We start from the raw sequence: 17,552 nt of genomic DNA on the forward strand, positions 1-17,552 counted from the left end.
AGCAATATTGAAAACTGATGCCCTGGGCCATCTGCCATTGCAGATTCCCAATTATGTTGTACTTTTACCATTAGAAGCTGTTATGTTATAAGATCTCCCTGACTAAGCTCTCCAGTGGTTGATCAAATTGTAAAGTCATTGTGCCTTACCATGGTTGGCTGATAAGGTAAGAAAGTGAACGAGGAATTCATGCTGATCTCAAACAGCGCTACTGGAAAGGGGAGTCTCCTTGCTCTTTTAGAAAGTAGCCATTAAAGAATCTTGACCGATGAACTTGTTCTTTGTGAAATTGTTCCCACCAAGGCACTGGCTAGAAGCAAGCTGTATCGGGCAGGGGAGTGAGAAGTCGGGGGCGAAGGATCTAGAATTTTTTTTTTTTTAATTGTGCCTTAGGTGAAAGTTTACAGCTCAAGTTAAATTATCATACAAAAATTTATACACGTATAGTTTCCTGACGTTAGTTGCAATCCCCACAATGTGACAGCACACTCTCCCTTCCCACCCCGGGTTTACTGTATCCATTTGACCAGTTCCTGTCCCTTCTTGCCTTCTTATCCTGCTTTTGGACAGAAGCTGCCCGTTTGGTCTCATTCATCTGATTGAACTAAGAAGCACATTCCTCACGTGCATTACTTGTTGTTTTATAGTCCTATCTTTGTCTGGAAACCCTGGTGGCATAATGGTTAAGTGCTATGGCTGCTAGCCAAAAGGTTGGCAGTTCGAATCCACCAGGCAGTCCTTGGAAACTGTATAGGACAGTTCTACAATGTCCTATAGGGTTGCTATGAGTCGGAATAGACTAGACAGCAACAGGTTTGGTTTATTTATTTATTTATTTTTAATCTTTGTCTGAAGAGTGGGCTTAGGGAATGGTTTCAGTTCTGGGTTAACAGTACTTTAGGGGGTCATAGTTTCAGGGGTACCTCCAATCTCTGACAGACCATTAAATCTGGTCTTTTTACGTGAATTTGAGTTCTGTTCTATATTTTTCTCCTGCTCTGTCTAGGAATCTCTGCTTTGTTCCCTGTCAGGGTGGTCATTTGTGGTAGCCAGGCACCATCTAGGAACTGGAATTAATTTTGATTCAGAAAATAGAAAATATTTGTAAGGGTTTATAACATGCTAGGTTACTGAGCATAATGTCTATAAATTTCCTATATTTCTATTAAAAAGGGCCAAAAAGTTTTAATCAAAAAACATATTGAACAGAACTTCCTTGATTATGTTGCAAAATTCAAAAAGTTTCTGATTTTATATAAAACCAGTACTGTGATAATCACAGTTTCGTACCACTGAGAGTGGTTAGATGTTATCTCAGGTTAGTTCAATTTGTCATTGATACCTAATATGAGTGTTAGCACAGCAAGACACTGAAGGAAAGATAAAAGTCCAGAATGGTGGATACAGGCTATTCAGCAGCCTTTAAAGCCCAGGGTCTTGTTTTTGGAGAAAACAAGTGTAAGAATTTTCTACATTTCCCATATATGAAATTAATATTAATATGATTTTTATTAACGTATGCATCAATCATTTACACTAGAAAACATGACTTTTTACATCTTCATAACAAATTTTAAAGTGAGTCTTCCATTAAAAACCAAAAACCCAGTGCCGTCGAGTCGATTCTGGCTCATAGCGACCCTATAAGTCATCTATTAGAGGATGAAAATGAAGCTGAGATGTTAAGTAATTAGGTTAAAAAAGAAAGGCTAGTTATAGACAAAGCCAAATGCTGAAGCCAGATCCTTTCAGTTCAGTGATTTTTACATTCAACCAGACAGACTTGCAATGTACCTTTTTCTTCAACAAATGGAATCAATCCTACTTGATTTATAATGAGGCAACGTATCTAAATGTTTCCATGCATACTTAAGTCATCCCAAACATACTGTGGGTATTGATGTATACATGTTGCCTTTCACACATTTATACCATAAAACTCCTCTTTTCTAGGACCTATAATGATGGACTAAGGCTCAACTGCTGTTTTTTGCATACTTGAAATCTAGGCCGTGCAAGTTGCATGTACATATGAACAAGTGTGGTCTTGCCATATAACCACAAAAAATATTCTTAACCACTGTAAAACCTTTAGAATAATTTTCTGTCCAGTTGATATTATTTAATATGTTTGAAGACCAAAACCAAACCAAACCCATTGCCATCAAGTCAATTCCGACTCATAGCGACACTATAGGACAGAGTAGAACTGCCCCATAGGGTTTTCAAGGAGTGGCTGGTAGATTTGAACTGCCAAGCTTTTGGTTAGCAGCAGAGCTCTTAACCACTGAGCAACCAGGGGTCTTATAAGAGCCATCATGAAATGAACAAAACAGTAACTGATCTCTGGCTAACACAATCAGGAGAAGAGTCAGATTTTTTTCAAACACCCACCAATAGAACACAGTCATAGTCTCATAGTTCCTTATTATTTAAAGGATTATGCCCTTCAAGATTGTATGTCAAGGAGTATCAATGTGACAGTCTTAATGTCTGTTTGCATCCACTGGTGTTCTCTAGTGGTTTGTGCAGTTTGTTTTGTGTGTATTGATGAGAGAGCAAAGTCCGGAATCTGATACCAGATTTAGAGAAAAAAAGTTAAATTTAAATCACGTTACAGTATTAAAAAAAAAAAAAAAAAATTACATGCCTACTTGTTCCTTGCCTTTTTACCTATTTTGCAACACAGCATTTTACTTCTTTTCTAAGTTCATCTTCTTTGCTTCAGAGTTAATAGCAATGTCCATTTAACATCAAATCTCCAAGAACTTATTATATGGGCCATCACTGTGCGCTTTGGAGAATTCAACCTGCCCAAACTAAGAGTCAATTTTGATTCCTCAGTATCTATGCAAAACAGTGCTAAATGCTAATAATATAAAATATGAAACATAATCGTTATTTGGAATTTTTTTATGAGAGACCATGAGTGAAAATTTAAACCCACACAACCGTTCTGAGCTTATATATCTATTCTGCTTGTAATTACCACAATCATTCTCCAGCTAATAAAATAAAACAATAAAATAGTCATTACCTACTGCTGTCGAGACGAATTCTGACTCATAGTGACCTTATAGGACAAAGTAGAACTGCCCCATAGGGTTTCCAAGGCTGTAAATCTTTATAGAGGCAGACTGCTGCATCTTTCTCCCATGGGCAAGCTGGTGGGTTCAAACCACCAACCATTCAGTTAGGCACTTGAGCACTTAACCACTGTGCTACCAGGGCTCCATAATAATCATTAGGAACAGATAACTTAATAATGTACACCCATCAATCATTTCTAAATACACTTTCTTGTCCTTTGAGTGAAAATTATCTCTTCTAGTTATATTGACTATGGAGAAAAACTATAGAAAGTTACAGAGTCCATAGTTAGTTGGTTAGGATACAGAAAGTCATGTTTTCAGAGTTTTTCTAGAAAAGCCAATGGATAGATGAAAGGAAGTCAGACACATGCTGATCTCCATCACAGTGCGTCAGGTGATAAAATCAATTACTCATATTGAGCTGATGTCACTGTTTAAGAAGATGGTGCATAATTTATCATTCCCTACTAAAATTTGAATATAAGGACACCAAGAGTTACTGAAGAAGGGCCATCAAGCTCATCTCCTAGAATTATTTCCTTTTTGGCACAATCCAGAGTGACTACCATCATTCATTTCTGACTTATCAGGGGAAAGTCTTCCCTTTTTCTACTATTGTCATTGCATCAACTTTAATTAAATGTATTCAATTATTGTGTAATGAGATATGTTTTATTAATAACTGTGCAAATTATCATGGAAAAATTCCCTGTTCAATAATGCTGTCACATCAAATTCAGGGGGGGAAAAAAGATGACTCAAAGTCCAGGTTTAGCAAAAGGAAAAAAGCTGGAGTACTAGCCTTCCATGTCTCATTGTCAATAATACCCCCATCATAATTACAGCTACCACCAGTGATCACTAGAAACTGATATTATGAAAAATATGACTCAACAAAGCTCCAATTTATACAGTGACATTGCCCTCTTGCAATCCATGTCCTTTGAAAAGACAGATTTGAGCTTGCCTAATTAAAAAAAACTATTTGCTTCTCTTTGCTCAAGTAAAATTAAGTTAGCCAGTGTTGTTTTCTTTATTACAACATCAGTGCACCAGGTAATGAATGTCTAATACAATTTCAGTACTCTATAACATTAAAGGTCGGCAGTTCAAATCCACCAGGCACTACTTGGAAATTCTATGGGGGCAGTTCTACTCTGTCCTATAGGGTCGCTATGAGTCAGACTCTACTCGACGGCAAGGGGTTTTATAACATTGCAAAGCATGGAAATTCCAGAACACTTAATTGTGCTCTTGAGGAACCTTTACATGGATCAAGAGGCAGTTGTTCAGACAGAACAAGGGGATACTGATTGGTTTAAAGTCAGGAAAGGTGTGTGTCAGGGTTGTATTCTTTCACCATACCTATTTAATCCGTATGCTGTACAAACACTACGAGAAGCTGGACTATATGAAGAAGAACGGGGCATCAGGATTGGAGGAAGACTCATTAACAACCTGTGTTATGCAGATGACACAACCTTCCTTGCTGAAAGTGAAGAGGTCTTGAAGCACTTACTTATGAAGATCGAAGACCACAGCCTTCAGCATGGATTACACCTCAACATAAAGAAAACAAAAATCCTCACAACTGGACCAATGAGAAGCATCATGATAAATGGAGAAAAGATTGAAGTTGTCAAGGATTTCATTTTACTTAGATCCACAATCAACACCCATGGAAGCAGCAGTCAAGAAGTCAAAAGATGTATTACACTGGGCAAATCTGCTGCAAAAGACATCTTTAAAGTGTTCAAAAGCAAAGATGTCACTTTGAGGACTAATGTGCACTTGACCCAAGCCATGGTGTTTTTAATTGCCTCATATACACACGAATGCTGGACAATGAATAAGGAAGACCAGAGAATTGAAGCCTTTGAATTGTGGTGTTGGTGAAAATATTGAATATGCGGTGGACTGCCAAAAGAAGGAACAAATTTGTCTTGGAAGAAGTACAGCCAGAATGCTCCTTAGAAGCGAGGATGTCGAGACTTGTCTCAGATACTTTGCACATGTTATCAGGAGGGATGAGTCCCTGGAGAAGGACATCATGCTCCGTAAAGTAGAGAGTCAGCAAAAAAAAGAGGAAGACCCTCAACAAGATGGATTAACACAGTGGCTGCAACAACAGACTCAAACATAACAATGATCATGAGGATGGTGTGGACTGAGCAGTGGTTTGTTCTGTTGTACATAGGGTTTTTATGAGTCAGAACCATTAGTTGAGCACCTAACAACAACAACAAATAAACTTGAAGTTTTATTATTTGAACAACTTCACTAAAACATACTTATGTTTGATGTGATTAGGCCTTTTTACCTATGAGATCTTCTGCTCGAGAAATGTGAGGAATATTCAAAGTTAAAAAAAAAAAACCTACTAATTAAAATTTCAATTACTGTAATTTGAAGAAAGAAAACCTATTTGTTAAAAATAGTGTTATCCTTCATAAACAACTTTCTATGTACTTCCAATACATAAACACTATTATGATCCTTTTTTCCAATATCAAAGCCTTACATTTCTAAAAAAAAAAACTTAAGAAAAAATAAATAAACACATAGCCATCCACTCCTCCTTCCTCTATCCAAAGGTGAAGTTGCATTTTAAAATTCTATTTCACAGGGAATGAATTGTTTATGTTACTGCAATAATGAGAAATGGGCTTAAAGAATTGAATGTGGAGTTTTAAATTAGTATTTTCCCTCTAATGATCAAATCACTCTTAAATACACTAATCCACTCATGCTGTCAGATCCATTATTTGCAATTATTTTTATTCAAGTGTAAGCCTAGCATTAAACACAAAGCAACTGAAATGAGAAGATAAATAATATTTAAAATTCCTAAATAAACAGCACATCAGCCTGACCCTTTGGGCATTTGTTTTTCTACTATTTTAAAATAAGGTGGGAGTACTGAAAAGAATTTGGATTTTGAAATCAGTCAGCCTTCTGCCACATACCAGCAATATGAACATCGATATGTTATTGAACCGCTCTGATAGCTAGAAATATTAGAAATAACACATAAGAAATATCTGGTTAAAAATAGCTAACTAGGCTCAAGCACTTATCTCTCCTCAACCCTAAATTCTACAATATGATATAATACAAATTAAAATAAATCTAAAGGAATGCTGAAAATCCGGGAGCTTTCTGAAAAATGTAAAAACAGATGACAGCAGGGCAAGAAAACCTAACAGGCCCAAGGAAACAGCAAAGCCATACAGAAAATAAGAGGACATCCTAAAAGAGAATGCTGACAGCAGAACCCAAGAATAGCCTTGAGCATGATTAAAGAAGAGAAGTTGTGGAAAGAAAAAAAAGGCCAATGGGCAGCTAAGCAGGTAATCAGATGAAGAACAGTACAGTTGACTCCCAGTTCTACCCCGAGGATATGATCATGATAAGAACTTCCAGACTGGAAATTCTGATAATGAATACCCTTACAGTAGGCATCAGAGGAAAAAAAACACAGGTAGTTAATGACCTATTCTTTAGATCAAGTCAAGTAAATTATTTAAGATAAATTTAAATAGTAACTGCATATGTAGTATCCATTGTGTACCATACTACTCAGAAGATTTAAAAATATTTTTTTTATTTTCTTAAGTTCTTACTAAAACTCTGGGAGGGTTTGCATGCTATATTCCTTATCTACAAATGAGATAACTGGGTTCATATGTTTGGTGATCTACTGGAAAATTATGCTGTCAGGAGTGTAACTTCAAGTCAATTACTATTTCCACTAAACAATACTAGGAAAATTTACTGTAACATATAAGTGAAATACTACTCTTCCTTCACATGTCTTATAATGAGTCATGAAGTATAAAGATTCAATGAAAATCCTATATGCCAAGTAATCAAGCTTGTTTTGTGTATCACCCCTCAGCCTTCACTTACTCACCACTTGATCATGGTGTTCCACCAACTTACACACTTAGTGAATATCTGGAAAATGCATAGGTTTCCAAAGATAAGAATGACTGCTTGATTTTCTCTGATCACAATGACATAAAAGCAGAAATCAATAACAGTAGGAGCAAGAAAATATATATATATATATGGAAACTGAATAACACCTTGCTTAAAAACCACTAGGTAACAGAAGAAATCAAAGACGGGATAAAAAAAAAATTTTACAATCAAAAGAGAATGAAAACACATCATACCAGAACCTCTTGCACCACAGCAAAAGTAGTGCTCAGAGACCAATTTATAGTAATAGTTGCACATATCAAAAAAGACAGGGACAAAATCAAAATGTTAGCCCTACAACTCAAACAAATAGAGAACAGCAAAAGAAGACCACTGCTACCGGAAGAAAGGAAATAATAAAGATCAGAGCAGAAATAAATGAAATAGAGAATAGAAACACAATAGGAAGAATTGACAAAACCAAAAGTTGGTTATTTGAAAGGATCAACAAAATCCACAAACCATTAGTTGAACTGACAAATGAAAAATAAGAGAGGAAGCACACAACCCAAATAAGAAATGAAATGGGGGACACTACAATACACCCAACTGAAATAAAAGGATCATAACAGAGTACTATGAAAAACTGTACTCCAACAAATTTGAAAACATAGAGAAATGGACAAATTTCTAGAAACATGTTGCTTACCTAAACTAACACAAACTGAAGTAGAAAATCTGAATAGACCCATAACAAGAGATTGGAGAGGTAATTTAAAAAAAAAAACTCTCAAGCAAAAAAAAAGCCCTAGTCCAGATGACTTCACTGGAGAATTCTACCAAACATTCAGAGAAGAGCTCACTCCAGTACTACTCAGACTAGCTCAGAATGTAGAAAAGGAAGGAATTCTCCTGAATTCATTCTATGAAGCCAGCATAACCCTAATACCAAAACCAGGCAAAGGCACCACAAAAAAGGAAATTACAGACCCATACCTCTCATAAATATAAATGTGAAAATTCTAGCCAATAAAATTCAGCACCATATCAATAATAATAATAATAATAATGTACACCATGACCAAGTGGGATTCACATCAGGCATGCAAGGATGATGGTTCAGTGTTAGAAAATCAACCAACGTTATCACATAAATAAAACAAAAGAACCACACGATCATCTCAATCAACGCAGAAAAGGCATTTGATGAAGTCCAACACCTATTCCTGATAAAAACTCTCAATAAGATAGGAATAAGGAAAATTTCTCAGCATAATAAAGGGCATCTATACAAAACCAACAGCCAACATCGTTCTCAATGGAGAGAGACTGAAAACATTTCCCCTGAGAACAGGAACAAGACAAAGATGCCCTTTATCACTGCTCCTATTTAACATTGTTCTGGAAGTCCTAGCTATAGTAATAAATCAAGAAAAAGAAATAAAGGCATTCAAATTGGTAAGGAAGAAGTAAAACTACCCCTTTTCACAGATAATATGATACTATACATGAAGAACCCTAAAGACTTCACAAGAAAATTAATGGAACTAATATCCAGGAGAGGAGCAGAATACAAGGTAAACATACAAAAACCAGTTGGATCCTTATTGGGAAATAATGAGAACTATGAAAAGGAAATCAGGAAACCAAAACATTTATAAAGGCCCCTAAAAAAATTAATTACTTAGGAACAAATCTAAATAAGGATGTAAAAAACCTATACAAAGAAAACTACAAAACTCTACTGCAAGAAACCAAAACACACCTACATAAATGGAAAAACATACCATGCTCATGGATAGGTAGACTCAACATTGTGAAAAAGTCAATTCTTCCCAAAGCAATCTACAAATACAATGCAATCCCAATCCAAACACCAACAGCATTCTATGGAAAGGAAAGAGGCCCTAGATAAGTAAAGCATTATTGAAAAAGAAGAACAAAGTAGGAGGCCTCACATTACCTGACCACAGAAACTACTATACAGCTATAGTAGTCAAAACAGCTTGGTACTGGTACAATGACAGACACATTGACCAATGGAACAGAATCAGGCACCCAGACATAAATCCATCTACCTATGGCCACCTGATCTTTGACAAAACCCCAAAGTCCATTAAATGAGGAAAAGACAATTGTTTAAACAAACTGTGCTGGCAAAACTGGATGTCCATCTGTAAAAAAAAAAAAAAAAAAAATGAAATAGGACCCATACCTCATACCATACACAAAAAGTAATTCAAAATGGATCAAAAACTATAAATATTACCCCCCACATGTTTGTCAGTTTGTCGTACTGTGGGGGCTTGCATGTTGCTCTGATACTGAAAGCTATGCCACCTGCATTCAAATACCAGCAGAGTCAGCCATAGGGGACAAGTTTCAACTGAGCTTCCAGATTAAGAAAAACTAGGAAGGAGGACCCAGCAGTATACTTCTGAAAAGAATGAAAACTTTATGAATAGTAGTGGAACATTGTCTGCTATAGCACCGAAAGATGAGCCCCCCAGAATGGAAGGCACTCAATATATGACTGGGGAAGAGCTGCCTTCTCAAAGTAGAGTCCACCTTAACGATGTGGATGGAGTCAAGCTTTTTATTTTTTTTTTGCTGTCGAGTCAGTTCCAACTCATAGCAACCCTATAGGACAGAGTAGAACTACCCCATAGAGTTTTTTCTTTTATTATTAACTTTTATCGAGCTTCAAGTGAACATTTACAAATCAATTCAGACTGTCACATATAAGTTTATATACACCTTACTCTGTACTCCCACTTGCTCTCCCCCTAATGAGTCAGCCCTTCCAGTCTCTCCTCTTGTGACAATTTTGCCAGCTTCCAACTCTCTCTATCCTCCCATCCCCCCTCCAGACAGGAGATGCCAACACGGTCTCAAGTAACCACTTGATATAATTATCTCACTCTTCATCATAATCTCTCACCTACCCACTGTCCAGTCCCTTTCATGTCTGATGAGTTGTCTTCGGGGATGGTTCCTGTCCTGTGCCAACAGAAGGTTTGGGGACCATGACTGCTGGGATTCCTCTAATCTCAGTCAGACCATTAAGTATGGTCTTTTTATGCAAATTTGGGGTCTGCATCCCACTGATCTCCTGCTCCCTCAGGGGTTCTCTGTTGTGCTCCCTGTCAGGGCAGTCATCGATTGTGGCTGGGCACCAACTAGTTCTTCTGGTCTCAGGATGATGTAGGTCTCTGGTTCATGTGTGTCTTTCTGTCTCTTGGGCTCTTAGTTGTCGTGTGACCTTGGTGTTCTTCATTCTCATTTGCTCCAGGTGGGTTGAGACCAAATGATGCATCTTAGTTGGCCGCTTGTTAGCATTTAAGACCCTAGATAACACATTTCAAAGTGGAATGCAGAATGTTTTCATAATAGAATTATTTTGCCAAATGACTTAGAAGTCCCCTTAAACCATGGTCCCCAAACCCCTGCCCTTGCTCCGCTGACCTTTGAAGCATTCATTTTATCCCGGAAACTGCTTTTGGTCCAGTCCAGTTGAGCTGACCTTCCATGTACTGAGTATTGTCCTTCCCTTCACCTAAAGCAGTTCTTATCTACTACTTAATCAGTAAAAAACTCTCTCCCACCCTCCCTCCCTCCCCACCTCCCCGTAACCACAAAAGTATGTGTTCTTCTCAGTTTATACTATTTCTCAAGATCTTATAATAGTGGTCTTATACAATACTTGTCCTTTTGCCTCTGACTAATTTCGCTCAGCATAATGCCTTCCAGGTTCCTCCATGTTATGAAATGTTTCACAGATTCGTCACTGTTCTTTATGGATGAGTAGTATTCCATTGTGTGAATATACCACAATTTATTTACCCATTCATCCGTTGATGGACACCTTGGTTGCTTCCAGCTTTTTGCTATTGTAAACAGAGCTGCAATAAACATGGGTGTGCATATATCTGTTTGTGTGAAGGCTCTTATTTCTCTAGGGTATATTCCGAGGAGTGGGATTTCTGGGTTGTATGGCAGTTCTATTTCTAACTGTTTAAGATAAGGCCAGATAGATTTCCAAAGTGTTTGTACCATTTTACATTCCCACCAGCAGTGTATAAGAGTTCCAATCTCTCCGCAGCCTCTCCGACATTTATTACTTTGTGTTTTTTGGATTAATGCCAGCCTTGTTGGAGTGAGACGGAATCTCATCGTAGTTTTAATTTGCATTTCTCTAATGGCTAATCATCGAGAGCATTTTCTCATGTATTTGTTAGCTGCCTGAATATCTTCTTTAGTGAAGTGTGTGTTCATATCCTTTGCCCACTTCTTGATTGGGTTGTTTGTCTTTTTGTGGTTGAGTTTTGACAGAATCATATAGATTTTAGAGATCAGGCCCTGGTCGGAGATGTCATAGCTGAAATTCTTTCCCAGTTTGTAGGTGGTCTTTTTACTCTTTTGGTGAAGTCTTTAGATGAGCATAGGTGTTTGAATTTTAGGAGCTCCCAGTTATCTGGTTTCTCTTCGTCATTTTTGGTAATGTTTTGTATTCTGTTTATGCCTTGTATTAGGGCTCCTAACATTGTCCCTATTTTTTCTTCCATGATCTTTATCATTTTAGTCTTTATGTTTAGGTCTTTGATCCACTTGGAGTTAGTTTTTGTGCTTGGTGTGAGGTATGGGTCCTGTTTCATTTTTTTGCAAATGGATATCCAGTTATGCCAGCACCATTTGTTAAAAAGACTATCTTTTCCTCAATTAACTGACTCTGAGCCTTTGTCAAATATCAGCTGCTCATATGTGGATGGACTTATATCTGGGTTCTCAATTCTGTTCCACTGGTCTATGTGCCTGTTGTTGTACCAATACCAGGCTGTTTTGACTACTGTGGCTGTATAATAGATTATGAAATCAGGTAGAGTGAGGCCTCCCACTTTCTTCTTCTTTTTCAGTAATGCTTTGCTTATCCGAGGCTTCTTTCCCTTCCATATGAAGTTGGTGATTTGTTTCTCTATCACCTTAAAAATTGACATTGGAAATTGGATTGGAAGTGCATTGTATGTATAGATGGCTTTTGGTAGAATAGATATTTTTACTATGTTAAGTCTTCCTATCCATGAGCAAGGTATGTTTTTCCACTTAAGTATGTCCTTTTGAATTTCTTGTAGTAGAGCTTCATAGTTTTCTTTGTATAGGTCTTTTACATCTTTGGTAAGATTTATTCCTAAGTATTTTATCTTCTTGGGGGCTACTGTGAATGGTATTGATTTGGTTATTTCCTCTTTGATGTTCTTTTTGTTGATGTAGAGGAATCCAAGTGATTTTTGTATGTTTATCTTATAACCTGAGACTCTGCCAAACTCTTCTATTAGTTTCAGTAGTTTTCTGGTGGATTCTTTGGGGTTTTCTGTGTATAAGATCATGTCATCTGCAAATAGAGATAATTTTACTTCCTCTTTGCCAATCTGGATGCCCTTTATTTCTTTGTCTAGCCTAATTGCTCTGGCTAGGACTTCTAGCACAATGTTGAATGAGAGCAGTGATAAAGGGCATCCTTGTCTGGTTCCCATTCTCAAGGGAAATGCTTTCAGGTTCTCTCCATTTAGAGTGATGTTGGCTGTTGGCTTTGCATAGATGCCCTTTATTATGTTGAGGAATTTTCCTTCGATTCCTATTTTGGTGAGAGTTTTTATCATAAATGGGTGTTGGACTTTGTCAAATGCCTTTTCTGCATCAATTGATAAGATCATGTGGTTTTTGTCTTTTGTTTTATTTATATGGTGGATTACATTAATGGTTTTTCTGATATTAAACCAGCCTTGCATACCTGGTATAAATCCCACGTGGTCGTAGTGAATTATTTTTTTGATGTGTTGTTGAATTCTATTGGCTAGAATTTTGTTGAGGATTTTTGCATCTATATTCATGAGGGATATAGGTCTGTAATTTTCTTTTTTTATGATGTCTTTACCTGGTTTTGGTATCAGGGAGATGGTGGCTTCATAGAATGAGTTGGGTAGTATTCCGTCATTTTCTATGCTTTGAAGTACCTTTAGTAGTAGTGGTGTTAACTCTTCTCTGAATGTTTGGTAGAACTTTGCAGTGAAGCCTTCCGGGCCAGGGCTTTTTTTTGTTGGGAGTTTTTTGATTACCGTTTCAATCTCTTTTTTGTTATGGGTCTATTTAGTTGTTCTACTTCTGAATGTGTTAGTTTAGGTAGGTAGTGTTTTTCCAGGAATTCATCCATTTCTTCTAGGTATGCAAATTTGTTAGAGTACAATTTTTCATAATAATCTGATATGATTCTTGTAATTTCAGTTGGGTCTGTTGTGATCTGGCACTTCTCGTTTCCTATTCGGGTTATTTGTTTCCTTTCCTGTTTTTCTTTAGTCAGTCTAGCCAATGGTTTATCAATTTTGTTAATTTTTTCAAAGAACCAGCTTTTGGCTTTGTTAATTCTTTCCATTGTTTTTCTGTTCTCTAATTCATTTAGTTCAGCTCTAATTTTTATTAGTTGTTTTCTTCTGGTGCCTGATGGATTCTTTTGTTGCTCACTTTCTATTTGTTCAAGTTGTAGGGACAGTTCTCTGATTTTGGCTCTTTCCTCTTTTTGTATGTGTGCATTTATCAATATAAATTGGCCTCTGAGCACTGCTTTTGCTGTGTCCCAGAAGTTTTGATAGGAAGTATTTTCATTCTCGTTGCATTCTATGAATTTCCTTATTTCCTCCTTGATGTCTTCTATAACCCAGTCTTTTTTCAGAAGGGTATTGGTCAGTTTCCAAGTGTTTGATTTCTTTTCCCTAGTTTTTCTGTTATTGATTTCTACTTTTATTGCCTTGTGGTCTGAGAAGATGCTTTGTAATATTTCGATGTTTTGGACTCTGCAAAGGTTTGTTTTATGACCTAATATGTGGTCTATTCTAGAGAATGTTCCATGTGCGCTAGAAAAAAAAGTATACTTTGCAGCAGTTGGGTGGAGAGTTCTGTATAAGTCAATGAGGTCAAGTTGGTTGATTGTTGTAATTAGGTCTTCCGTGTCTCTACTGAACTTCTTACTGGATGTCCTGTCCTTCTCCGAAAGTGGTGTGTTGAAGTCTCCTACTATAATTGTGGAGGTGTCTATCTCACTTTTCAGTTCTGTTAAAATTTGATTTACGTATCTTGCAGCCCTGTCAATGGGTGCATAAATATTTAATATGGTTATGTCTTCCTGATCAATTGTCCCTTTTATCATTATGTAGTGTCCTTCTTTATCCTTTGTGGTGGATTTAAGTCTAAAGTCTATTTTGTCAGAAATTAATATTACTACTCCTCTTCTTTTTTGCTTATTGTTTGCTTGATATATTTTTTTCCATCCTTTGAGTTTTAGTTTGTTTGTGTCTCTAAGTCTAAGGTGTGTCTCTTGTAGGCAGCATATAGACGGATCGTGTTTCTTTATCCAGTCTGAGACTCTCTGTCTCTTTATTGGTGCATTTAGTCCATTTACATTCAGCGTAATTATAGATAAATAAGTGTTTAGTGTTGTCATTTTGATGCGTTTTTATGTGTGTTGTTGACAATTTCATCTTTCCACTTACTTTTTTGTGCTGAGACGTTTTTCTTAGTAAATTGTGAGATCCTCATTTTCATAGTGTTTGATTTTATGTTAGTTGAGTCGTTACGTTTTTCTTGGCTTTTATCTTGAGTTATGGAGTTGTTATACCTCTATGTGGTTACCTTAATATTTACCCCTATTTTTCTAAGTAAAAACCTAACTTGTATTGTCCTATATCGCCTTGTATCACTCTCCATATGGCAGTTCTATGCCACCTGTATTTAGTCCCTCTTTTTGATTATTGTGATCTTTTACATATTGACTTCAATGATTCCCTGTTATGAGCATTTTTTTTTTAATTAATCTTAATTTGTTTTTGTGATTTCCCTATTTGTGTTGATATCAGGATGTTCTGTTTTGTGACCTTGTGTTGTGCTGGTATCTGATATTATTGGTTTTCTGACCAAACAATTTCTTTTAGTATTTCTTGTAGGTTTGGTTTGTTTTTTGCAAATTCTCTACGCTTGTGTTTATCTGTAAATATCTTAATTTTGCCTTTATATTTCAGAGAGAGTTTTGCTGGATATATGATCCTTGGTTGGCAGTTTTTCTCCTTCAGTGCTCTGTATATCTCATCCCATTGCCTTCTTGCCTGCATGGTTTCTGCTGAGTAGTCTGAACTTATTCTTATTGATTCTCCCTTGAAGGAGACCTTTCTTTTCTCCGTGGCTGCTTTTAAAATTTTCTTTTTATCTTTGGTTTTGGCAAGTTTGATGATAATATGTCTTGGTGTTTTTCTTTTTGGATCAGTCTTAAATGGGGTTCGATGAGCATCTTGGATAGATATCTTTTCATCTTTCATGATGACAGGGAAGTTTTCTGTCAGCAGATTTTCAACTATTTTCTCTGTGTTTTCTGTCCTCCTTCCCTGTTCTGGGACTCCAATCACATGCAAGTTGTCCTTCTTGATAGAGTCTCACATGATTCTTAGGGTTTCTTCATTTTTTTTAATTCTTTTATCTGATTTTTTTTCAACTACGTTAATTGAAAATTGTTAATTCCCTGGTCCTCCAGATTTCCCAGTCTGCATTGTAATTGCTCGAGTCTGCTCCTCTGACTTCCTATTGCATTGTCTAATTCTGTAATTTTATTGTTAATCTTTTGGATTTCTACATGCTGTCTCTCTATGGATTCTTGGAACTTATTGATTTTTCCACTATGTTCTTGAATAATCTTTTTGAGTTCTTCAACTGTTTTATCAGTGTGTTCCTTGGCTTTTTCTGCAGTTTGCCTTATTTCGTTTCTGAGGTCATCCTTGATGTCTTGAAGCATTTTGTAAATTAGCTTTTTATATTCTGTATCTGATAATTCCAGGATTGTATCTTCATTTGGGAAAGATTTTGATTCTTTTGTCTGGGGGGTTGTAGAAGCTGTCATGGTCTGCTTCTTTATGTGGTTTGAGATCGACTGCTGTCTCCAAGCCATCACAAAGATATAGTAGTGTTTTATTCTATAATTGTTCACTGAGTCTTATCTTGTTTTGTTTTCTTTCAATATACTTGGATGGGCTACTAGATTGTGCTGTCTTGTTTGTTGTAGCCCTTGACTTACTTATGACCTATTACCAGCTGGTTTGGGCTGTTGCCAGATATATATGCCTGAGTCTATTCACTATTCTTGAGTAGAATCTGATTTTGGGTCATCAAGTGTGTGCTGCACCCTAACACCTATCCACCTTGAGAAGTAGTGGTGATAGTTGTGTGCACCAGATTCTTTTAGCAGCTGGGGTTCACCCTCCAGGGCGGGCAGGATGCTGACAGGCTTCCCCCAAGTGCCAGTGAGGTAGATGTGTCTCTATTCCTATAGCTCCTTGGTGGGAAGGCACTGCAGCTGTACCTTAGGCCCCCAGTGCAAGTACCTCTACTGATTGGTAGGTGTCTCCCTCCTTAGACCTCTAAGGCAAGAGGCTAGATGGTCTGGGGGGAGCTTCAGCCCTCAGTTCCCTGTTGTGGGTCAGTTAGGGCTCTGTTGAATAAGCAGAGATATCAGACCTGGGAAACTTGTTTTTCCAGAAAATCCACTAAAAAAAAATGCAGTCAGATCCCTATCAGAACTGACTTTGGATTATAACCACCACCTTGTTCCCTGTAAGGATGAAAGTCCGAGATTTGGATCATATATGCTTGGCTGTAGCTGTTTCTGTGTTTTTAGTCCAATTAGGGATGGATTTTTGGTCCCTGGGTTTTTCGTGGTTCCTTCTCTCAGGCCAGAAGAATGGGTTAGGAAAACACCAAAAAAAAAAAAAAGGGGGGGGGGAAGCAAAGCCGCTGCGAAGTAGGAGCCGTTCTCCCTCTGGCTCAGGAAATTCCAGTGTTAATGAAGTCACCTGAGAAGGGTGGGGGAGGGTTCAGATAAACAGAAGAGTAGCACCCCGGAATATAGCCAAAGTTGCTTATCTTGCTTGAAATGACTATTTTATCTGAGATTCCTGAGGGGCGTGTTGCCTATGTGTGCTGGCTGTGTGGAGATTGCCCCCAAGGGTCTGGCCCACTGAAGCCACGATCAGATCCTCCGCTGCCAGTCCAAAGCCCAGTGTCAAGGTTTCCCTGCTGGGACGCTGCACTCTCGGCTCCAAAATCAGTCACTGCCTCCCGGGGACTTCTCGTCCGGCTAGCCACGTCGCCGCGCTGCCCCCGCGGATCGGCTGGGCCCCCTCCTGGGGTTAGCTCAGGGGAGTAGTGCTGCGCCTTGTGCTTGCGCCATGACAGCGCCCAGTCAAAGGTCCAGCGCCAAGGTTCCCCGGCTGGGACGCTGCAGTCCCGGCTCCAAAACCAGTCACTACCTGCTGGGAACTTTTCCCACCAGCCGCGTTGTCACGTCACCCACGCAGTCCGGCTGGGCCCCCTCCCAGTGTCAGTTCGGGGGGGTAGGGCTGCGCCCCTAGTTTGCGCCGTCACAAGATTTTGTGTTCAGCTCTTCTGGGCCCAGACCTAAGCCCGGCGCCAAGGTTACCTGACTGGGACGCTGGCTCCAGGCTC

Source organism: Loxodonta africana, chromosome 1, assembly GCF_030014295.1.
Source record: "Loxodonta africana isolate mLoxAfr1 chromosome 1, mLoxAfr1.hap2, whole genome shotgun sequence".
NCBI lineage: Eukaryota > Metazoa > Chordata > Mammalia > Proboscidea > Elephantidae > Loxodonta > Loxodonta africana.